At 49.6% G+C, this 25329-nt stretch overlaps 2 long non-coding RNA genes across 2 annotated transcripts; one reads left to right on the top strand and one right to left on the bottom strand.

Moving 5' to 3' along the window:
* The first annotated feature begins 914 nt into the window (after positions 1-914).
* Positions 915-23646, top strand: LOC116969047. The gene is made up of 3 exons (XR_004410601.1): positions 915-1148; positions 14536-14538; positions 23490-23646. It is a non-coding gene; the product is annotated as an uncharacterized LOC116969047 (long non-coding RNA).
* On the bottom strand, positions 10195-24963 carry LOC116969052. Its single transcript, XR_004410606.1, has 3 exons — positions 24863-24963; positions 17453-17459; positions 10195-10204 (listed from the first exon to the last, which is right to left on the bottom strand). It is a non-coding gene; the product is annotated as an uncharacterized LOC116969052 (long non-coding RNA).
* Positions 24964-25329: the final 366 nt, after the last annotated feature.

Below are 25329 nucleotides of genomic sequence, written 5' to 3'. Positions count from 1 at the left end.
CCTCTCTCCCCGTCTAGTGCGGATCGGCTCCATCTTGGGGCCGCGACAGATGCGTCATTTCCGGGCGGAGTGAGGCCGCCCCGCAGCCTGCGGGGCAACGAGGCCGGGGCGTCGACGTAATTTCCGGGCTGAGTGAGGCCGCCCGCTGAAAGATTCTAGAGGGAGGGGGGAGAGAGAGGCATCAGCCCGGAAATGACGTCGTGGACTGACCCCGCCCGTTGCCCCGCAGGCTGCGGGGCGGCCTCACTCCGCCCGGAATTGACGGCTACGCCGGCCCAAGGTGGAGCCGACCCACACTGGACGGTGAGAGAGAGGGAGAGAGAACGCCGGCGGTTGCACAGCAGTGAGCGGCCCTTCACCTGCCCTGACTGCGGCAAAGGCTTCAAGTCGTCCGCGGAGTTGAAGGTGCACAGGCGGTTGCACACCGGGGGCGGCCCTACACCTGCAGCCACTGCGGCAAGGGCTTCACCCAGTCCCGCGGCCTGCTGAAGCACCAGCGCCCCTACACCTGCGCCCAATGCGGCAAGGGCTTCGCCAGACCCTGCATCCTGCTGGTGCACCAGCGCACTCACACCGGAGAGCACCCCTACACCTGCGTCCAATGTGGCAAGGGCTTCACCCAGTCCGGCAACCTGCTGGTGCACCAGCGCACCCACGCCGGCGAGCGCCCCTACACCTCTGCCCAGTGCGGCAAGGGCTTCACCCAGTCTACTCACCTGCTGAAGCACCAGCGCACCCACACAGGCGAGCGCCCCTACACCTGCGCCCAGTGCGGCAAGGGCTTCATCCGTTCCTCCAAGCTGCTGTCCCACCAGCGGGTGCACGCCGGCGACCGTCCCGTCCCCAGCCCGGTGTGTGGAGAGCGCTTTGCCAAGGCCTCCCACGCCCTGTCTCACCAGCACGTGCACACCAGTGGCCCGCCCTACGACTGCCTGTACTGTGGTGAGTCGTTTGACAGCTCGCGGGGTTTGCGGCAGCACCGGCGGGCCCACGTCGGCGAGCAGCTGCTCCCACTGTGACAAGAGAGCATGGGGGCTGTGGGAGCACCAGCAGATACACACAGAGACCCTATGTGTGCGCTGAGTGTGGCAAGAGTTTGACCCGCATGTCCAGCCTGTGGCAGCACCGGCGTATCCACAGCGGTGAGCGTCCCTTCCCCCGCCCGTCCTGTGGTAAGGGCTTCACCCGCCTTGACCACCTGCTGGAGCACCGGCGAGTCCACACCGGCCAGCGCCCCTTCACCTGCCCGCTCTGTGGCAAGGCCTTTGCCCGCTCCTCCAGCCTGCTGGCACACCGCCACATGGATAGATAGGCGCTGTTTAGGTAAACACAAAATGCTGGAAGGAATGGGTAACATTTCTGGTCGAGACCCTCCTCAGTCTCGCCCCGAAATGTCACCCAGTCCTTCTGTCCAGAGATGCTGCCTGACCCGCTGAGTAACTCCAGCATTTTGTGTCCTATTTTGTAAACCAGCATCTGCAGTTCTTTGGTTTGCTACCTGAACAATGTCCCTTAAAGCTGCACATATATATTCCTCTCTCCTTATCTCACATCCATGTATCTCCTTATTTTCCCTCGCCTCTGTCACTTACTTCACTCATCTGCCGATCATCCCCTCATCTGTCAACATAGTGTCAGTCTGAAAAAGGTTCCCGACCCGAAATGTCACCAATCCATGTTCCCCACAGATGCTGCCTGACCCGCTGAGTTAGTCCAGCACTCTGTGAAACGTCACCTATTCATGTTCTCCACATATGATCAATATAACCATAGCATGAGAAGTATTGTGTTAGTGACAAGAATGCTTTGAATGGGTATGTGATTGATGTGTTAGACGTCATTGCTCCAACTGTGTATAAACATGTGACTACGTTTCCAAAATACTAACAAAAGATGCTGTGTGCCTTTGTTCATTAAAGTGATGGCCCAGGAGGGTTAAGTGTGTGTTGCATACTTGACTTTTTATCCCCTGCCACTCTCGCCTGCTAAATGATCAGTAAAGCTTGTGTTGGTTGATCTAACTTATTGTGAGTTGTCTGTTTTAAGAAATGTACCTTAACAGTTCTGGACTCCCCCAACATGGGGAACATGTTTCCTGCATCTACCCTGTCCAATGCCTCACTAATTTTATACGATTCTATAAGATACCCGCTCATTCTTCTGAATTCCAGTGAATACAAACCCAGTCGACCCATTCTGATTCAGATTCAACTTTAATTGTCATTGTCAGTGTACAGTACAGAGACAACAAAATGCAGTTAGCATCTCCCTGGAAGAGCGACATAGAATATGATTTCAATAAATAAACCTATTTACATGTATACAGTCAAAGTGTTTTGCCTGTGGAAGGAGTGGAAGGGGGGGGGGGGTGATTGGCAGTCACCGAGGTACATTGTTGAGTAGTGTGACAGCCGCAGGGAAGAAGCTGTTCCCGGACCTTCATATTCTTTCAACATATGTCAGTCACGCCATCACCCTATCTCCCTCCCCTATCTCTCTATCCCCTTATCTCTCTCCATCTCTCCCTCACCACCCTCTCTCTCTCTCTCTTTATCCCCTTCTCACTCTCCCATCTCTCCCTCCCCCCCTCTTTCCCCTTCTCTCTTTTCATCTCTCCCTCCCCACCCTCAATCTCTCTATCCCCTTATCTCTCTCCATCTCTCCCCCTCCCCACCCTCTCCCTCTCTCGCTATCCCCTTCTCTCCCCCTCTCTCTCTCTCTATCCCCTTCTCTTGAATTGCCTCTTCCAGCCTCTGGCGGTAATGATTTGTCAAATCCAGCAGCTGTGAATCATCACAGCTTTCCAGGAGCTCCATCATCGAAGACATTGGAGGAGCTGTGAGGAATCAAAATAATGGAATGATCAAGTGTTGTCTGTTTTCCTCCACCCATAGCTGTCACCACCCCCACTCTGCTAAAAGGCAGACCACATGACGGAGATGAGGCGCTCCGATCAGAGGGTTGTTGTCAGGCCACGAGCCGGATCTACCCGCACCCTGCACGGAGGGAGGGAGACCCGGCTGTGATCCTCGACTTGCCCTGACAATGGTCCCCAGGCTGTTGCTGTAACTTATTCCCTGCGGCATCTAAACAATGCGCTAACTCACAACAATTGTCGCTCTCCCACTGTTCAATCCCACGGGTGCATTCTCTTCTTGATTCTGGATGGACACAATGTCGACACATTTTGACAGAATACACCGTTGCGATATTAAACGCGACTTATTCTCACACTTTAGCTTCAGCATTCATAGTTCAGAGGCACAGTATGCAAACAGGCCCTTCGGCCCAGCGAGTCCATGCCAATCATCAATCCATCACCCGCTCACACTTGTTTTATGTTATCCCACGTTCTGCATATTAGGAGCACATTTACAGAGGGCAATTGATGTTCATGCCAGCATGCCATAGGGATGTGGGAGGAAACACACGCTGTCATAAGAAAAACGTGCAAACTCCACACAAACAGTGGGCATGGTTGGAATCGAACCAGTCTCCGGTGCCGTGAGCCAGTGGTTCTACCTACTGTGCCCACACTTATTATTGTCACATGTACTGAGAAACAGTGAAAATATTTTGTTTCCATGCTATCCAATCTAATCAGGTAATACTCTACACAAATACAGCCAAGCCAAGCACAAGTACAGCAGGTAGAGCGAAGAGAGTCTAATGAAATATTAATATTATTCATTGGCTCCTTTTACCCTATCCCCGCCCTATCTCGAGGGGCAGAGAGAGAGAGAGGGGACGGGAGAGGGATAGAGGGGTGAGAGAGAGAGCGATAGAGAGAGAGAGGGGGGGAGACAGGGGGAGCGGGAGTGAGAGAGGGGTGAGAGAGAGAGAGAGAGGGGGAGAGAGAGAAAGAGAGAGAGGGAGAGGGGAGAGAGAGGGGGGGAGAGAGGGAGGGGAGAGAGGGAGGGGGTAGAGGGAGGGGAGAGAGGGAGGGGGGAGAGGAGAGAGAGAGAGGGGGGCAAGTGACAGTGGGAGAGACAGAGGGGAGAGGAGAGCCATGTCTGAGCGAGGGGCAAGGAGGGAGATAGAGGAGAGAGGGGGAGGGATAGGGGGAGGGATAGGGGAGAGAGGGGAGAGAGAGGGGGGAGGGAGAGAGGGAGTGAGAGATTCAAGAGAGTTTATTGTCATGTGTCCCTGACAGGACAATGAAATTCTTGCTTTGCTTCAGCACAACAGAACATAGACGGCATGAATACAGAACAGACCAGTGTGTCCATATACCATTATATATGTAAATACACACATGAATAAATAAACTGATAAAGTGGAAATAACAGATAATAATGGGCTATTCATGTTCAGAGGTGAGGAGAGGGAGGGGGGAGAGGAGATCCATGTCTCTGAGAGGGGGAGGGAGCGAGGGGGGGGGGTAGAGACAGAAAAGGGGGAGAGACAGAGAGGGAGGGAGAGAAATGGGAGGGGGAGAGAGTGGGGGGAAGAGACAGAGAGGGAGGGGGGAGTGAGGGGGGAAGACAGGGGGAGGGAGAGACAGAGAGAGGGGGGGGAGAGGGAGGAGGGGAGACAGACAGAGAGGGGGAAGAGAGAGGGAGGGGGAAGACAGAGAGGGAGGGGGAGAGACAGAGAGGGAGGGGGAAGAGAGGGAGGGGGAGGAGAGACAGAGAGGGGGAAGAGAGCGAGGGGGAGGGGGGAGAGACAGAGAGGGAAGGGGGAAGAGACAGAGAGGGAGGGGGGGAGAGACAGAGAGAGAGAGGGGGGGGAGAAAGAGGGAGGGGGGGAATAGAGGGGGAGGGGGGAAGAGAGAGAGAGGGGGAGGAGAGGAGATCCACGTCTCTGTGTCGCCGTCAATCCGTTTACTCGCTGCCGAGCGGCCGCCACACGTGAGTTTTGTGACTTTGACGACAGATCGCAGCGGGGATATAAACGGGAAATAACATCAATAATGGCAACGTTTGTAACAGAAAATAGAAAGTAGAGAGCAGTGGGGATTTTAACATTCAAAAGTAAGCAATTTTGTAAATAATTAATCGTTCAACGTAAATTTTTGGAAAAGCATTTTCAGTATAAAACAGCGGATCTAATAAACGCGACGTTTTTAAACATTTATGCAATAATCTTTTCACAAAGAATTATCCAAATATAAATAAATGTCGAAATTTTTTGAAAAAAACAGAAAAGCCTTGACCTTTTTAAAATGATTCAAATGGAAATAATGAATGTAATCAAAAATAAACAGATTTTCTACACAAACAACAACAAAAGGCGTTGTTTTTGTGGCCCAGTGTAGTTGGTGTAGATTGGTTACATTGCGGTTAGTTAGTGACAGAAACATAGAAACATAGACAATAGGTGCAGGAGTAGAGGCCATTCGGCCCTTCGAGCCTGCACCATTCGCCATTCAATATGATCATGGCTGATCATCCAACTCAGTATCCTGTACCTGCCTTCTCTCCATACCCCCTGATCCCTTTAGCCACAAGGGCCACATCTAACTCCCTCTTAAATATAGACAATGAACTGTGGCCTCAACTACCTTCTGTGGCAGAGAATTCCACAGATTCACCACTCTCTGTGTGAAAAATGTTTTCCTCATCTCGGTCCTAAAAGATTTCCCCCTTATCCTTAAACTGTGACCCCTTGTTCTGGACTTCCCCAACATCAGGAACAATCTTCCTGCATCCAGCCTGTCCAACCCCTTAAGAATTTTGTAAGTTGCTATAAGATCCCCCCTCAATCTTCTAAATTCTAGCGAGTACAAGCCGAGTCTATCCAGTCTTTCTTCATATGAAAGTCCTGACATCCCAGGAATCAGTCTGGTGAACCTTCTCTGTACTCCCTCTATGGCAAGAATGTCCTTCCTCAGATTAGGAGACCAAAACTGTACGCAATCCTCCAGGTGTGGTCTCACCAAGACCCTGTACAACTGCAGTAGAACCTCCCTGCTCCAAAACTCAAATTCTTTTGCTGTGAATGCTAACATACCATTCGCCTTCTTCACTGCCTGCTGCACCTGCATGCCTACTTTCAATGACTGGTGTACCATGACACCCAGGTCTCGTTGCATCTCCCCCTTTCCTAATCGGCCACCGTTCAGATAATAGTCTACTTTCCTATTTTTGCCACCAAAGTGGATAACCTCACATTTATCCACATTATACTGCATCTGCTATGCATTTGCCCACTCACCCAGCCTATCCAAGTCACCTTGCAGCCTCCTAGCATCCTCCTCACAGCTAACACTGCCCCCAGATAAATGGGCTATTAATGTTCAGAGGTGAGGAGAGGGGGGGGGGGGAGAGACAGAGGGGGGAGAGAGAGAGGGAGGGAGGGGGGCTTTAAACTTCACACCTGGCCCCTCTGTCTGTCTACTACATGTTGTTGTCATTCAAGATGATTTAAACTTCCCACCTGTGTTTATTCAACTCATTTCCAGCGGGAATGTGAAGGTCGGTCGTGGAGAAGCGAACTCCCAGTGACCGAGCGCGCGAGCGAGCGACCGTTGGTGAAGAACCTTCTGGAAACGGCGGGAAATAACGGGCGGCAACGGCTGAGGGAGCGCGAGCGGCGACAGTTGGTGGGATCCCGGCGGCCATCTTGACTACTGGCAGTCAGTCAGTCAGTCTCCCGTTGAAGTCAATGGGGGTGAAGCCAGAGGCGGCCATCTTGACTACTGGCAGTCAGTCAGTCAGTCTCCCATTGACGTCAATGCGAGTGAAGCCAGAGGCGGCCATCTGTGTCAACAGTGTGGTCTGTGTCCGCCCGCCCGGGAGCGATGGTCGACAGTCAGAGTAGGTGTGGGCGGGGGGGCGGGTGTAATACAGTTGTGTGTGTGAGGCGGATGGACGGTTAGGGGGAAGAGGGGGGGGGGATAGGAGGGGGGGGGACGAGGAGGGTGGGGAGAGGAGGGTGGGAGAGGAGAGGGGAGAGGAGGGTGGAGAGAGGAGAGGGGAGAGGAGGGTAGGGAGAGGAGGGGGGGATGAGGAGGGTGGGGAGAGGAGGGTGGAGAGAGGAGAGGAGAAGAGGAGTAGGTATGTTGCAAAGCCTACCTGAAGCGTCGCTGAAAATCTGTCGCTGCGGGTGTGCGCGATTTTGGCGCCGTTTAGAGGGGGGCGGGTTTAAAACGCGATTTTCTCCAGGCTGTTCAAATCGAAAATGTGCAGCCTAGTTAATTATTAACGAAAAATCGCTGAAAGACCCCGTCGCAAAAGCTATTATTAGTTTTAAAGGCCTCGTATAATAGTTATAGTAGTTTAAAAATCAATCTCTAAACCCGCGACCACCGGCAACCGCAAGGTCTCATAAAGCAAATAATTGAAGGTATGCTGTATATTTTTACATTAAAAAGGGCTTCTAAAGATCCCTTTATACAAAGTTTAATATTGCGAGTAGCTCATTTTGGCCCCATTATATCCCGCAGTATTTTTCTGGGCATTTGGGGCACAAATCTACCGCAATGTGAACGTTCTAAACCAGCGCGTTCACAGGAACCCACTGGAAAGCTGATTTAAATGGGCATTTATTTACAGCAATTGAACACTAAATTCCTTCCATTTGGTCTATAAATTAATGTAAATGAGATTTAAAAATCATGTTTTATTGTGAATTATTTGTGAATATTATTTGGACATTTAGGCTATTTAAAAATGTTAATCATTTATTAAGAAATGGATAGATGTTTAGATCTAGTAATTGAAGTCTGAAATTAGCTACAATTAGGTAACTAACTAATTATATGCTTTAATTTCAGGTCATCCAAGTAAGATTATTTTATATTTGTTTCAGAATGCTTCAATCTATGATAACTGAAAATTTCATTCAGTTCTCTTAATTTTTAAGAAAGTTATGGGCGTTTGACTGTTCACGATCACAGCTTTTTTGTTATGTCCATAGAAAATCAATAGGGAACAAGATGCTCATTTCCCAGTATGAAAATGGCCATAACTTTTTAAATACTTGAGATATGAAAGTGAATTAGGTGTCAAATTAAACTTATTTTTATGCATTATCTGATGGGATAAATTGCAGACTTGATTTTTAAAATCTCAAAATTTTGTAACATTGCTAATAGGAGGCGGGAATAGGAGGGAGGGAATAGGACGGGGAAGAGGAGGTTGGGGAGAGGAGGAGGGAAGGGAAGGGGGGAATAGGAGGGGTGAGTGTGGGGTGGGGGGGTCGATGGCCGTCGACAATTGAGAGGGTGAAGGGCGGGAGTGTCAACAGCTGGAGGCCGAGCCTTAGGTCAGCGGCGGCGGCAAATGTTATCATCGGCGGATGGACGGTGAGGGGGGGTTGGTCGGGGAGAAAGATTCGGAGGCGGGAGCTTAACGGGCGTCGAAAGCTGCAGCTTATCCGCCCGGGAGCGAGTGTAACACAGTTTATCCGCCCGGGAGCGAGTGTAATACAGTTGTGGGACCTGGGAGCGAGTGTAATACAGTTGTGGGGCCCGGGAGCGAGTGTAATACAGTTGTGTTGTCCCGGGAGCGAGAGTAATACAGTTGTGGGGCCCGGGAGCGAGTGTAATACAGTTTATCGGCCCGGGAGCGAGAGTAATACAGTTGTGGGGCCCGGGAGCGCGTGTAATACAGTTGTGGGCCCCGGGAGCTAGTGTAATACAGTTGTGTTGTCCCGGGAGCGAGAGTAATACAGTTGTGGGGCCCGGGAGCGAGTGTAATACAGTTTATCGGCCCGGGAGCGAGAGTAATACAGTTGTTGGGCCCGGGAGCGCGTGTAATACAGTTGTGGGGCCCGGGAGCGAGTGTAATACAGTTGTGGGGCCCGGGAGCGAGTGTAATACAGTTGTGGGGCCCGGGAGCGAGTGTCATACAGTTGTGGGGCCCGGGAGCGAGTGTACTACAGTTGTGGGGCCCGGGAGCGAGTGTAATACAGTTAATCCGCCCGGGAGCGAGTGTAATACAGCTGTGGAGCCCGGGAGATTGTGTAATACAGTTGTGGGGGCCCGGGAGCGAGTGCAATATAGTTGTGGGGCCCGGGAGCAAGTGTAATACAGTTGTGGGGCCCGGGAGCGAGTGTAATACAGTTAATCCGCCCGGGAGCCAGTGTAATACAGTTATGTTGCCCGTGAGATTTTGTAATACAGTTGTGGGGGCCCGGGAGCGAGCGTAATATAGTTGTGGGGCCCGGGAGCGAGTGTAATACAGTTGTGGGGCCCGGGAGCGAGTGTAATACAGTTGTGGGGCTCGGGAGCGAGTGTAATACAGTTAATCCGCCCGGGAGCGAGTGTAATACAGGTGTGGAGCCCGGGAGATTGTGTAATACAGTTGTGGGGGCCCGGGAGCGAGTGTAATACAGATAATCCGCCCGGGAGCGTGTGTAATACAGTTGTGGAGCCCGGGAGATTGTGTAATACAGTTGTGGGGGCCCGGGAGCGAGTGCAATATAGTTGTGGGGCCCGGGAGCGAGTGTAATACAGTTGTGGGGCCCGGGAGCGAGTGTAATACAGTTAACCCGCCCGGGAGCCAGTGTAATACAGTTGTGGGGCCCGGGAGATTGTGTAATACAGTTGTGGGGGCCCGGGAGCGAGCGTAATATAGTTGTGGGGCCCGGGAGCGAGTGTAATACAGTTGTGGGGCCCGGGAGCGAGTGTAATACAGTTGTGGGTCCCGGGAGCGAGTATAATACAGTTTATCCGCCAGGGAGCGAGTGTAATACAGTTGTGGGGGCCCGGGAGCGAGCGTAATATAGTTGTGGGGCCCGGGAGCGAGTGTAATACAGTTGTGGGGCCCGGGAGCGAGTGTAATACAGTTGTGGGTCCCGGGAGCGAGTATAATACAGTTTATCCGCCAGGGAGCGAGTGTAATACAGTTGTGGGGGCCGGGAGCGAGTGTAATACAGTTGTGGGGCCCGGGAGCGAGTGTAATACAGTTGTGGGGCCCGGGAGATTGTGTAATACAGTTGTGGGGGCCCGGGAGCCAGTGTAATAGAGTTGTGGGGCCCGGGAGCGAGTGTAATACAGTTGTGGGGCCCGGGAGCGAGTGTAATACAGTTGTGGGGCCCGGGGGGAGAGAGCGGCATCAGCCCGGAAATGACGTCTTGCCCCGCTGCCCCGCAGAAAGAGAGTCCGTGCAACTCGGGGGAGAGGGGCAATGGCCCGGAAATGACGTCGCTGCCCCGCAGCCCCGCCGCAAGCGGTGATGTCAAGAGCGGGGCGGAAGGCGCAGTGTGGGACAGGAGGGAAAGGCCAAGTGGACGAGGAGTTAGTGGAGTGCCTGTCTGTCTGTCTCCCTCCCTCCCTCATGGATTCCCAGAGCAGCTTGTACAGCAGCTGACCAGGGAGAAGGCACGGTACACAAAATTGCTGGGGAAACTCAGCGGGTGCAGCAGCATCTATGGAGCGAAGGAAATAGGCGACGTTTCGGGCCGAAACCCTTAAGTCTGAAGAAGGGTTTCGGCCCGAAACGTCGCCTATTTCCTTCGCTCCATAGATGCTGCTGCACCCGCTGAGTTTCCCCAGCAATTTTGTGTACCTTCGATATTCCAGCATCTGCAGTTCCCCTTTGAACACAGGGAGAAGGCACGTCTGGTTGTTCAGTGTATTGCAGTGAACCTGCTTAGATAAAAGGCAACTGGAGGTGAAGGAGCCATTAGTGACCTAATAAATGGCCATTCATTTACAGGAATCAAACACTAAATTCCTTCCATTTGGCCCATGAATCCACAACAATGAGATTTAAAAATCATGCTATATTGTGAATTCGTGTGTGAATGTTATTTGGACACTTAGGCTATTTAAAAATGTTAAATATTTTCTTAAGAAATGGATAGATTCATAGCAAAAGGATTTGTGTATAAGAGCAGAGAGGTTCTACTGCAGTTGTACAGGGTCTTGGTGAGACCACAGCTGGAGTATTGCGTACAGTTTTGGTCTCCTAATCTGAGGAAAGACATTCTTGCCAACGAGGGAGTACAGTGAAGGTTCACCAGACTGATTCCTGGGATGGCATGACTTTCATGTGAAGAAAGACTGGATAGACTCGGCTTGTACGCGCTAGAATTTAGAAGATTGAGGAAACTTATAGAAACTTACAAAATTCTTGAGGGGTTGGACAGACTAGATGCAGGAAGATTATTCCCGATGTTGGGGAAGTCCAGAACTAGGGGTCACAGTTTAAGGATAAGTGGGAAGTCTTTTAGGACCGAGATGAGAAATCATTTTTTACACAGAGAGTGGTGAATCTGTGGAATTCTCTGCCACAGAAGGTAGTTGAGGCCTGTTCATTGGCAATATTTAAGAGGGTGTCAGTTATGGTCCTTGTGGCTAAAGGGATACTGAGTTGGATGATCAGCCATGATCATATTGAATGGTGGTGCAGGCTCGAAGGGCCGAATGGCCTACTCCTGCACCTATTTTCTATTTTTCTATTCTTGGTTCTTCTTGGTTTCTTTGTCCACCAAAATACTCCAAATGGAATTTAAACTGGAAGTGGTGGAGGGAGGGCTTAAGCCAGAAAGGGTTATTTGGAAGAAAGCTACTTTAAATTTAGTTGCATCTGGTTGGGTAACTATAGTAGGGTGGAGATTATTCGATGCATTAATTGTGCGGGGGAAGAACGAATTGCTGTTCACATCTGTCTTTGTAGCTGGGATCACAAATTGGATCGAATGCCCTCGTCTGCTCCTAATTGGTTTGGGTTTGGTGTAGTTCTTGTAATCTATGTTGAGCTGACCATTTAACATTTTGTAAAAACAGGTTAAACGGTGAGCTTCACGTCTGTCTTGGACAGGGTTCCATCCCAGAAAATTCAGATGTTTGGTGACACTGGCTTCTCTCTCTTCAGACTGAGAGTCACAGGAGAGTGACACAGAGATAAGGAAGTGTAAGGTGTTATTCCAGCACTCTGTATATACGAATAGTGTCAGGTTAGGAAAATGGGAAGTACGAGATCTGTGTGTCCTTGTACATCAGTCACTGAAAGTAAGAATGCAGGTACAGCAGGCAGTGAAGAAAGCCAATGGCATGTTGGGCTTCATAGGGCGAGGAGTTTAGTTTAGGCGCAAGGAGGATCTACTACAGTTGTACAGGGTCCTAGTGACACCACACCTGGAAAATTGTGTGCAGTTTTGGACTCCAAATTTGAGGAAGGATATTCTTGCTATTGAGGGAGCCCAGCGTAGGTTCACAAGGTTAATTCCTGAGATGATGGCGGGACTGACAAATGTAATCCACTTTGGTGGCAAAAACAGGAAAGCAGACTATTATCTAAATGGTGGCCGATTAGGAAAAGGGGAGATGCAGCGAGACCTGGGTGTCATGGTACACCAGTCATTGAAAGTAGGCATGCAGGTGCAGCAGGCAGTGAAGAAAGCGAATGGTATGTTAGCTTTCATAGCAAAATGATTTGAGTATAGGAGCAGGGAGGTTCTACTGCAGTTGTACAGGGTCTTGGTGAGACCACACCTGGAGTATTGCGTACAGTTTTGGTCTCCAAATCTGAGGAAGGACATTATAGGAAGATTGCTCCCGATGTTGGGGAAGTCCAGGACAAGGGGTCACAGCTTAATGATAAGGGGGGAATCCTTTAAAACCGAGATGAGAAGAACTTTTTTCACACAGAGAGTGGTGAAACTCTGGAACTCCCTGCCACAGAGGGTAGTCGAGGCCAGTTCATTGGCTATATTTAAGAGGGAGTTAGATGTGGCCCTTGTGGCTAAGGGGATCAGAGGGTATGGAGAGAAGGCAGGTACGGGATACTGAGTTGGATGATCAGCCATGATCATATTGAATGGCGGTGCAGGCTCGAAGGGCCGAATGGCCTACTCCTGCACCTAATTTCTATGTTTCTATGTTTCTATAGCCATAGAGGGAGTGCAGAGAAGGTTCACCAGACTGATTCCTGGGATGTCAGGACTTTCATATGAAGAAAGACTGGATAGACTTGGCTTATACTCGCTAGAATTTAGGAGATTGAGAGGGGATCTTATAGAAACGCACAAAATTCTTATGGGGTTGGACAGGCTAGATGCAGGAAGATTGTTCCCGATGTTGGGGAAGTCCAGGATAAGGGCTCACAGCTTAAGGATAAGGGGGAAATCCTTTAGGACCGAGATGAGAAGAAACTTTTTCACACAGAGAGTGGTGAATCTCTGGAACTCCCTGCCACAGAGGGTAGTCGAGGCCAGTTCATTGGCTATATTTAAGAGGGAGTTAGTTGTGGCCCTTGTGGCTAAAGGGATCAGGGGGTATGGAGAGAAGGCAGGTACAGGATACTGAGTTGGATGATCAGCCATGATCATATTGAATGGTGGTGCAGGCTCGAAGGGCCGAATGGCCTACTCTTGCACCTATTGTCTATGTTTCTATGTTTCTAATATCCCATACAGTGGTGGTGAGTTTCACAAACACGCCATTATATTCAGGATGTGGTACAATACACTGACACAACCCAAAGTGTTTCAATGATTCACATCGCTAGCAAATTTTCAAAACACTAGTGACACAATAGTTATATGCGCATTTTACATTTTTGGCATAATTAATAGGTGAACAAATTCACTTTGCAGTCTTACATCCTTGCTTTCCACCAGGTAGACACAAGTCCAGGATAAGGGGTCACAGCTTAATGATAAGGGGGAAATCCTTTAGGACCGAGATGAGAAGAAACTTTTTCACACAGAGAGTGGTGAATCTCTGGAACTCTCTGCCACAGAGGGTAGTTGAGGCCAGTTCATTGGCTATATTTAAGAGGGAGTTAGATGTGGCCCTTGTGGCTAAAGGGATCAGGGGGTATGGAGAGAAGGCAGGTACGGGATACTGAGTTGGATGATCAGCCATGATCATATTGAATGGCGGTGCAGGCTCGAAAGGCCGAATGGCCTACTCCTGCACCTATTTTCTATGTATCTATGAATCTATGTTGAAAGAATGGGCCGACTGGGTTTGTATTCACTGGAATTCAGAAGGATGAGCGGGTATCTTATAGAATCACATAGAATTAGTGAGGGATTGGACAGGGTAGATGCAGGAAACATGTTCCCCATGTTGGGAGAGTCCAGAACTGTTAAGGTACAGTTCTTAAAACAGACAACTCACAATAAGTTAGATCAACCAACACAAGCTTTACTGATCATTTGGCCGGCGAGAGTGGCAGGTGATACAAAGTCAAGTATGCAACGCATACTTAACCCTCCTGGGCCATCACTATAATGAACAAAGGCACACAGCATCTTTTGTTAGTATTTTGGAAACGTAGTCACATGTTTAAACACAGTTGGAGCAATGACGTCTAACATATCAATCACAGGATATACCCATTCAAAGCATTCTTGTCACTAACACAATACTCCTCATGCTATGGTTATATCGATCACAAACATTACTTACAAACCGCCAACCAACAGGAACTTAGTCAAAGTGTGCTGGAGTAATTTAGCGAGTCAGGCAGCATCTGTGGAGAACATGGATAGGTGACATTTCACAGAGTGCTGGAGTAACTCAACGGGTCAGGCAGCATCTTTGGGGAACATGGATAGGTGACATTTCGGGTCGGGACTCTCCTTCAGACTGACACTATGTTGACAGATGAGGGGGTGATCGACAGATGAGTGAAGTAAGTGACAGAGGCGAGGGAAAATAAGGAGATAAAAGGATGTGAGATAAGGAGAGAGGAATATATATGTGCAGCTTTAAGGGAAATTGTTCAGGTAGCATTTGCAGTATTGCATAGTTAATCAGAATGTACTGGTTGGATAGTTCCACTCACCAGTCGGAGTGGATAAGAATGGAGAAAGAGGAGTGTTTCCCATACGATATAGGAACGATCTTGTTCTCATCGATAAAATTGAATAGTATAATATATAAGAAGAACCCAATTATTCACAATACAATAAGAATTTGGAAACAAATAAAATTATCCATGAAATTAAATAATCTGTCAGTACTAACCCCATTATTGAACAACCCCCCATTCAAACCATCTCTTATCGACAAAACATATAAACAATGGGATAGACTGTGGATTAGGAAAGTAGGAGATATGTATGAATTGGGCAAATTGTTATCATTTCAACAATTAAAATCAAAGTTTAAACGGAATGATAATCAATATTTTAAATATATACAGATATGTGACTTTATGAAGAAATATACACATAGATTTCAAACTATATTTTTAGACGCTTTAGAAGAAGCAATGAATATTAAGGCTGATATCATACAAAAACTAATATCATACTTTTATAATAATATATTTAATAGAGAATTACCCTCAACAGAGGCACTTAGAGAAGATTGGGATCTTGAGCTAATGATAAAGATCCCGAAAGATAGATGGGAAAAGTATCTGATGAACACACATAATTGTTCCATTAATGCAAGACATCATTTAATTCAATTTAAACTATTACACAGACTATATTATTCAAAAACGAGGTTGAATAAATTCTACCCAAACGTCTCTCCCAGATGCGATAAATGTTTGTTTCAAAATGCTAATATAACACATTCATTTGTAGGATGTATAAAGTTGAATACATTTTGGAGTGATATATATGGCGGCGACTGTGGAGGCCTCAATAGGCCCGACTTTGGGTGGACAAGAGGATGGGGACTGGACTTTGTGCCTTCCCCCACAGTGGGAATCACTGTGGGGGGATGTTTTTGTGTTGAACTTCTTTTTGAATGCTATGTTGTATTTTTATTAGTGTGCTGCAAGGACATCAGAATTTCCCCTGAATAAGGGGATTAATAAAGTTTAATCTAATCTAATTTGATATATTTACAAAGCTTTTCAAGTCAAGAATAGAACCTAATACGGAATGGATTATGTTTGGAATAATAGTAGAAGATATCAATTTAAATAAAGACCAAAACGTTTTTTTTAATTATGGGTTAATAATTGGAAAGAAATTGATACTAACATTTTGGAAAAATACAGCTATACTAACTATTAAAATGTGGAATAGGAATATGATGGACATAGCACACCTTGAAGAAATGAGATAATAATAATAATAATAATACATTTTATTTATGGGCGTCTTTCAAGAGTGTCAAGGACACCTTACAAAAATTTAGCAAGTAGAGGAAAAGTAGAGACTCCGACTAATAGATAAATATGACCAATTCTTAAAGAGTTGGTCCCCTTTCATCGACTTTTTGGAATCATGTGATGCAGCAGTACCGTAAAGATTACTGATTTTTATTGAAATCTTTTTATTTGAATTTCACAGCAATTTGCATACATACAATGATAACAGACAGTGACAGTCAATGCATAATTGTGCAACAGTATGTAAGCGACCCTCAAAGCCCTTACCCTTACCCACCTTCAACCCACCCGAATCAGGTCGGAACCAAACGGGGTCAAAAACAACACTCACATACGTACACATCCACACAAATATGGTAAGATAAACGAAACAAAAAGTACAAAAAAAAAGGGTCGCTAATAACAGTAAATAAGTAGGTAACTAAATAAATAAGTGTGGGGGGGGGTGTTAAGGGGAGAGCAGCTGCAGTAGAGCCGAACAATGGTGGAAAGAACTCAGTCCTCTTCCGAGTCCGGGGCCAAGTTGAGAGAGTTAACAAGTTCCAAGAAAGGGTTCCATGTATCGAGGAATGTCTTGGTAGAGCCTTTGAGAGAGAACCTAAGTTTTTCAAGCTTTAAATTGTAAAGCACCTCCTTAATCCAGCGGGCGTGTGTCGGGGGACAGGTGAGCCTCCAGTTAAGCAAGATCAGTCTCCGGGCTAACAAGGTTGTAAAAGCTAGGACTCGTTTCACCGCAACAGAGAGGTTGGTGTTGGGAGGGGTACCGAATATGGCTGACAGTGGGTTTGGAGGAATAGTCTGGCCGTAGGCACTGCTTATCAAGTCGAAAGCACTCCTCCAAAAGGCTACTAGCTTAGGGCAAGACCAAAACATATGGCTATGGTTGGCAGGGGATTGATTACATCTGTTGCAGGTGTCCCTAACAGCGGGGTAAATTCTAGATAATCTTGCATTTGTGTAGTGGACTTTGTGAAGGACTTTGCATTGGATTAGGCCATGACGGGCACATATGGAGGAAGAATGGATCAAATCCCAGTCAGAGTCCCATTGCTGGTCTGTTAGTTTCGTATTCAGCTCACCCTCCCACGCAGCTTTTAATGAGGTATGAGGTTTCAATATAACCGACCCTAACAAGTTATACAAAACAGAGATGCATTTCTTCCGGTTGGAATCTAGAGCTAAGATGGTATCGGTCAGGGTTTCAGGGGGACGATTTGGGAAATGGGGGAATGTCTTCTTCACAAAATCTCTAATCTGGAAAAAACGAAAAAGGTGGGAGTTTCGGAGGCTGTAGTTGGACGAGAGCTCCGCAAAAGACGAAAAGATGCCATCCTTGTATAGGTTTTTGATACTACTGATACCGTTGCTATGCCAGGTTTTGAATGCGTGGTCTGTACTTGCAGGTTTAAAGATGTGATTTTTAAGCAGTGGGGTGAAGATGGAAGGGCCTTGTAAACCGAAGTTTTTCCTGAGTTGACTCCATATCTTGAGCGAGAGGGACGCAATTGGGCCTGCACCCACAGATGTTATAGAAAGGTGGAGTTGGGAGCATAGGACAGACCGCAACGGGAGACGTGAACTCGCCTTTTCCATGTGTACCCAGGTCGGTAGGTGGTCGCAATCATCATTGATGTCGCGTAAATGACGCCCAAGTGAGACAGGCTGTCTGGCGCAGGTCGGGGTTCGGTGACGCGGTCGGGGGGCGGGGTTCGGTGATGAGCGCGGGGGAGGGGTTCGGTGACGCGGACGGGGGGGCGGGGTTCGGTGACGGGGGCGGGATTCGGTGACGCGGGCGGGGGACGGGGTTCGGACTAGCGGTCGAGGGGCGCGGTTCGGTGACGCGGGCGGGGGGCGGGGTTCGGTGACGTGTGCGGGGGGCGGGGTTCGGTGACGTGTGCGGGGGGCGACCGGATCCTGGGACAAGATGGAGCCGAGACAGAGACAGAGACAGAGACGGGGCCGCGGCCGCACTGGACGGTGACGCGGGTGACGCGGGCGGGCGCGCGGGGAGAGGGGGAGGAGGAGGCCCCGTGGATGCAGGGGAACAGCATCTGCAGCACCTTCTTAAACAGAGAGGAACCAGGGGTGGAGAGGGAGAGATAACGGGAGGGAGAGACTCACACACACAGAGGGATAGAGAAAAATGGACAACGAGGGAGAGAGGAGTCAGAGAGAGAGGAAGGGAGACAGAGAGAGAGAGAGAGAGAGAGAGAGAGAGACAGACAGAAAAAGACAGAGAGAGAGATAGAGAGAGACAGAGAGAGATATATAAGGGGAGAGAGACACACACACAGACAGAGAGAGAGATAGAAAAAACGAGCGAGAGGGAGAGACATAGAGAGAGACACGCACACACACAGAGGGGGGAGAGACACAGAGGGAGAGAGAGAGGGAAGGGGAGAGAGATAGATAGGGAGAGAGAGTGAGATAAGGAGGGGAGAGAGACGCACACCGACACAAAGAGACAGAGAGAGAGGGATAGAGAGAAATGGACAGAGAGGGAGGGAGGGAGAGGGAGACAGAAAAAGACAGAGAAAGAGGGAGAGACAGAGAGGGGGGGAAAATGGAGGAGACAGAGATAGGGAGATAGAGAGAGAGAGAGAGAGGGGGATAGAGAGAGAGAGACACACACACACACAGAGGGAGATAAGGGGAGATAGAGAGAGAGAGGGGGGGAGGCAGAGAGATAATGGGAGAGCCACACACAGACACACGAAGAGACAGAGCGAGAAGGGGAGAGAGAGGGAGGCAGAAAAAGAGACGGGGATAGACACAGAGAGGGGGGGAGGGAGGGAGGGAGTGAGGGAGAGAGAGAGCGAGGGAGGGAGAGACAGAGAGAGAGAGAGGGGAGGCAGAGAGAGAGAGATAATGGGAGAGAGAGAGACACACACACAGACACACGAAGATACAGAGAGAAGGGGAGAGAGAGGGAGGCAGAAAAAGAGAGACAGTGATAGAGAGAGAGAAAGAGAGAGAGAGACACACACACACAAACAGAGGAAGGGAGAGATAAGCGGGGAGAGATAAGGGGAGAGAGAGACACACACAGACAGGGAGAGTGAAACAGAGTGAAGGGGGGAGAGAGAGGGAGGGAGAGCGAGATAAGGGGAGAGAGACACACAAAGAGACAGAGAGCGAAGGGGAAGGAGAGAGGGGAGAGAGAGACACACACACACACAAACAGAGGGAGAGAAACAGGGAGAAAACGGGAGAAGGAGGGACGGAGGAAGAGAGAGAGAGAGAGAGAGAGGGAGACAGAAAAAGAGAGTCAGAGTGAGAGGGGGAGAGAGAGAATGAGAGGGAGATAGAGAGGGGAGAGAGAGACAGGGGAGAGAGACAGGGAGAGAGAGAGACACAAACAGAGAGAGAACGGGATAGAGTGAGAGACACACGCACAGAGACAGAGAGAGGGACACGGGGGGGAGAGAGGGGGAGAGTGTGGAGCGGGGAGGCAGAGAGCTGAGGGAGTGACATGAATAAGGGGAGAGGGACAGAGAAAGAGAGTGTGGAGAGAGTGAGAGGAGGGGGAGAGAGCGGAGTGAGGAGGCGAGAAGAGTCAATAGAGTTTACTGTCATTTGTCGCAGACAGAACAATGAAATTCTTACTTGCTGCAGCACAACAGAATCTGTAAACATAATAAATAATATAATAGAAACTTAGAGAAAAAAGAACAAACAATAACAATGCAACAATAATAACAATAGTCTATTGTAGTTCAGAGCTTATGAGGTTGTAGTGTTTATGTACTATATTTACATGTTCACATGTTCTGTTTGTGTTGCACCAAGTAAGAATTTAATTGTCCCATCCGGGACATAGGACAATAAAAGGGTGACCTGGACAGGTTGAGTGAGTGGGCAGTTGCGTGGCAGATGCAGATTAATGCAGATAAATGTGAGGTTATCCACTTTGGCGGCAAAAACAAGGGGGCAGATTATTATCTCAATGGGGTTAGGTTAGGTGAGGGGCAGGTGCAGCGAGACCTGGGTGTCCTTGTACACCGGTCACTGAAAGTTGGCGTGCAGGTACAGCAGGCAGTAAAGAAAGCTAATGGAATGTTGGCCTTCATAACCAGAGGATTTCAGTATAGGAGTAAAGAGGTTCTTCTGCAGTTGTATAGGGCTTTGGTGAGACCACATCTGGAGTACTGTGTACAGTTTTGGTCTCCGAATTTGAGGAAGGACATCCTTGTGATTGAGGCATTGCAGCGTAGGTTCACGAGATTGATCCCTGGGATGGCGGGACTGTAATAGAAACATAGAAAATAGGTGCAGGAGTAGGCCATTCGGCCCTTCGAGCCTGCATCGCCATTCGATATGATCATGGCTGATCATCCAACTCAGTTTCCCATCCCTGCCTTCTCTGTACTCCCTCTATGGCAAGAATGTCTTTCCATGTCATATGAGGAAAGATTGAAAAGACTAGGCTTGTATTCATTGGAGTTGAGAAGGATGGGGGTGGGGGTCTTATAGAAACATATAAAATTACAAAAGGACTGGACAAGCTAGATGCAGGAAAAATGTTCTCAATGTTGGGCGAGTCCAGAACCAGGGGCCACACACAGTCTTAGAATAAAGGGGAGGTCATTTAAGACTGAGGTGAGAAAAAACGTTTTCACCCAGAGAGTTGTGAATTTGTGGAGGCCAAATCACTGGATGGATTTAAGAGAGAGTTAGATAGAGCTCTAGGGGCTAGTGGAGTCAAGGGATGTGGGGAGAAGGCAGGCACGGGTTATTGATAGGGGACGATCAACCATGATCACAATGAATGGCGATGCTGGCTCAAAAGGCCGAATGGCCTCCTGCACCTAATTTCTATGTTTCTAATAAGGGGAGAGTCAGAGAGGGTGGGGAGGGGTGCAGAGTGAAAGAGTCAGGAGGGGAGAGAGAAGAGAGAGAGATCTGAGGGGGGGGGGGTGAGGCTGAGAGGGGCAGGAATAAAGGAAGAGAGTCAGAGATAGAGGAGAGAGTTGGGAGGGGGTGAGAGGCTGGGGGTTGGAAAAGGGATGAAGTGAGTAGCGGGGGGAAGCAGGGAGCAAAGGGAGGGGGGAGGGATTCAAGGGGAAGTGGGTTTGGTGCCGAGGGGGATGAATGGGGGGGGGGGGCAGGGAACTGGGGCGAGAGAAAGGGTTAAGTGAGTCAAGGAAGGGGTAGGGAGCCTGGTGGGGGTTCACACTGTTTGGGGGTGGGGAGGAGGGGGCAAAGGGGGGTAAGGAGCAGGAGGCGGCAGGGGTAAGGGGCAGGGAGCCACAGGGAGGAGGTCACATTGTTTGGGGGTGGGGAGGGTGTTGCAGTTTAGGAAGTCAAACCAGGGCAAGATCTTCACTGTGAATGGTGGGGCGCTGGGGCAATAGACAATAGGTGCAGGAGTAGGCCATTCGGCCCTTTGAGCCAGCACCGCCATTCAATGTGATAATGGCCGATCATCCCCAATCAGTACCCCGTTCCTGCCCATATCCCCTGACTCCGCTATCTTTGAGAGCCTGTCTAGCTCTCTCTTGAAAGTATCCAGAGAACCGGCCTCCACTGCTCTCTGAGGCAGAGAATTCTAAAGACTCACCACTCTCTGTGAGAAAAAGGTTTCCTCGTCTCCGTTCAAATGGCTACTCCTACTTCTTAAACTGTGCCCCTGGTTCTGGACTCCCCCAACATCGGGAACATGTTTACTGCCTCTAGCATGTCCAATCCCTTAACAATCTTATATGTTTCAATAAGATCCCCTCTCATCTTTCTAAACTCCAGCGTATAAGCCCAGCCGCTCCATTCTCTCAGCATATGACATTCCCGCCATCCCGGGAATTAACCCTGTAAACCTACGCTGCACTCCCTCAATAGCAAGAATGTCCTTCCTCAAATTAGGGGAACAAAACAGCACACAGTACTCCAGGTGTGGTCTCACTAGGACTCTGTACAAATCTGAGCCTGGCGGAATGTGTAGAGCCGAGGGATCTAGGAGTGCGGGTACGAGTTGAGCCCGGGTCTCTGGCGGTGAGGCAGCAACTTTACCGCTGCGCCAGTGTGCTGCGCAGAATTATATAACGGTTTCCTCCGCCATAAACACACTCAATATGCGCTAGTAATGTCCTGTTTGCCAGCTTGTTGACCCTCTGTGTTCCCCTCCTGCAAGGTATAGGAGCCGTTGCTGTGGACGGAGAGACAGGGACGTTAGCGGCTATTGAGGGCGGCCAGGGTGCCAGTGAGCCCCCATCTGCTCGGTGTGTGGGCTGAGCTTTGAGAGGCTGAGCTTCGGTGGAGGACCACATGACGGGGCACAACAAGGAGAAGCGTTATGAGTGCGACGTGTGTGGCAGGGCCTGGCAGTACCCGAGCGAGCTGGAGACCCACCGGCGGGTGCACACAGGGGAACGCCCCTTCGACTGCTCGGACTGTGGCAAGAGCTTCATGACGGCGATGGTCCTGAAGAAACACCGGCAGGTGCACACGGGCGAGAAGCCCTATGACTGTTCCACCTGCGGCAAGAGCTTTACCCAGTTGCCGGGGTTGCGGCAGCACCGGCGGGTGCACAGCAGTGAACGACCCTTCACCTGCCCCGACTGTGGCAAAGGCTTCAAGTCGTCCACGGAACTGAAGGTGCACAGGCGCGTGCACACCGGGGAGCGGCTCTACACCTGCAGCGACTGCGGCAAGAGCTTCACCCAGTACAGCGGCCTGCTGGATCACCAGCGCACCCACACCGGCGAACGCCCCTACACCTGCGTCCAGTGCGGCAAGGGCTTCACCCAGTCCAGCAGCCTGATGACACACCAGCGCACCCACACCGGCGAGCACCCCTACACCTGTACCCAGTGCGGCAAGGGCTTCACCCGCCCCTCCAGGCTGCTGTCCCACCAGCGGGTTCACGCCGGCGACCGTCCCGTCCCCAGGCCGGTGTGTGGAGAGCACTTTGCCATGGCCTCCCACGCCCTGTCTCACCAGCACGTGCACACCAGTGGCCCGCCCTACGACTGCCCGTACTGTGGTGAGTCGTTTGACAGCTCGCGGGAGTTGCGGCGGCACCGGCGGGCCCACGTCCGCGAGCAGCTGCTCCCACTGTGACAAGAGAGCATGGGGGCTGCGAGAGAACTAGCGGATACACACCAGAGAGAGACCCTTTGTGTGCGCTGAATGTGGCAAATGTTTCACCCGCATGTCCAGCGTGTGACAGCATCGGCGCACCCACAGCGGTGAGCGTCCCTTCCCCTGCCCGTCCTGTGGTAACGGCTTCACCCACCATAACCACCTGCTGGAGCACCGGCGAGTCCACACCGACCAGCGCCCCTTCACCTGCTCGCTCTGTGGCAAGGCCTTTGCCCGCTCCTCCAGCCTGCTGGCACACCGCCACAAGGATAGATAGGCGCTGTTTAGGTAAACACAAAATGCTGGAAAGAATGGGTAACGTTTCTGGTCGAGACCCCCCACAGTCTCGACCCGAAATGTCACCCAGTCCTTCTCTCCAGAGATGCTGCCTGTCCCGCTGAGTTACTCCAGCATCTTATGTCCTTTTTTGTGAACCAGCATCTGCAGTTCCTTGTTTTTAAACCATTCTGGGTTACCATCTCCGCACCTTCGCCAAAGCCTCCACATCAGTCCTGTAATGGAGTGACCAGAACTGTATGCAATACTCCAAATGCTACCTGAACAATGTCCCTTAAAGCTGCACATATACATTCCTCTCTCCTTATAGGCGCGGTAGTTGTCCAGCTTCTTTCATTTAAGGCAGCTGGCAAAGGTGAAGCCCATTCTTGAGCGGCAGCATTTTGAAACAGTAATCCATGCCTTTATCACGTCTAGGCTGGATTACTGTAACGCACTCTATTTTGGAGTTACTCGATCTTCCCTGGCTCGTCTCCAGTTGGTTCAAAATGCTGCTGCTCGCCTTTTAACTGGAACTCGAAAGAGGGAGCACATAACGCCAATTCTGGCCTCCCTCCACTGGCAGCCGGTGTACCTTCGAGTTCATTTTAAGATTCTTTTATTCGTTTTTAAATCTTTAAATGGCCTCGCCCCGCCTTACCTCTCTGAGCTGCTTCATCCCTACGCTCCTGCCCGGTTCCTCAGGTCAGCTGATCAGCTGCTCCTGGAGGTACCGAGGTCTAAGCGGAAGCTCAGAGGGGATAGAGCCTTCTCTGTTGCTGCTCCGACACTATGGAACACTCTGACGTTGCACATCAGACAGGCCCCCTCACTGTCCATCTTCAAAACCAGTCTTAAAACCCATTTCTATTCCTTGGCTTTTGACCCTGCATGAGACTTTGCTCCTGTTTTAGTGTTTTTAATGTTTTTTCATTGTTTTTACTCTCTATTTTAATGTTTTTATTGTCGTGTAATAATTTTTTGTCCATGATTAGTCATGTACAGCACTTTGTTGCAACAGTGGTTGTTTTTAAAGTGCTCTATAAATAAAGTTATTATTATTATTATTATTATTATTATTATCTCACATCCTTTTATCTCCTTATTTTCCCTCGCCTCTGTCACTTACTTCACGCATCTGCCGATCACCCCCTCATCTGTTAACACAGTGTCAGTCTGAAGAAAGGTCCAGACCTGAAATGTCACCTATCCATGTTCTCCACAGATGCTGTCTGACCCGCTGAGTTACTCCAGCACTCTGTGAAATGTCACCTATCCATGTTCTCCACAGATGCTGCCTGACCCGCTGAGTTACTCCAGTACTCTGTGAAATCTTTGTATCTAGAGTAGTATCTAGACTAGGCGTGCATTGCACCCTACACTTGCGCTCGGTCTGCCAAGGCCTGTTGAATCTCCCGTTTGGCAACTACTTTAACTCCACTTCCCACTCCTACACTGATCTTTTTGTCCTGGGCCTCCTCCATTGCCAGAGTGAGGTGACACACAAATTGGAGGAACAGCACCTCATAGCTTACAGCCCAATGACATGAACACAGAATTCTCCACTTTGAGGAGACTCTCCCCTCATCCAAATTAAATCCTGGAGTCTGTCCCGACCCCAACTCTTTTTTCCAGCTCCCCTCCTCCCGGCTCCAGTAGTCCATAGAAAGGTCCAGACCCGACACGTCGCCTGACCATTCCCTTCCAAAGTGTTGGTAGAACTCAGCAGGTCAGCCATCCGTGATGGGGAACGGATGGAGAAGTGTTCCTAATACAAGCCCTCCTTGGCCCTGTCGAGGAGCAGACAAGCAACAGTACCAGCATCTTCTCATTCATACTGTACCCAAGTGAAAATGCAAAAGTGAGCCAAGCTGCACACAGCCGACTGCTCACAGTACCAGCTGGCTGCCACTGGCCCAATAACTTAAAAGCATTTTTAAGTGTTTTTTTTTAAAGAAAGTCTTGACGCATTTGTGCCTTGCCTAACAAATAAAGCAAGTTT

Source organism: Amblyraja radiata (assembly GCF_010909765.2).
Source record: "Amblyraja radiata isolate CabotCenter1 chromosome 42 unlocalized genomic scaffold, sAmbRad1.1.pri SUPER_42_unloc_2, whole genome shotgun sequence".
NCBI classification, from domain to species: Eukaryota; Metazoa; Chordata; class Chondrichthyes; order Rajiformes; family Rajidae; genus Amblyraja; species Amblyraja radiata.
Note: the sequence above shows the minus strand (reverse complement) of the source record. Positions and strands in the feature narration are given on the sequence as shown.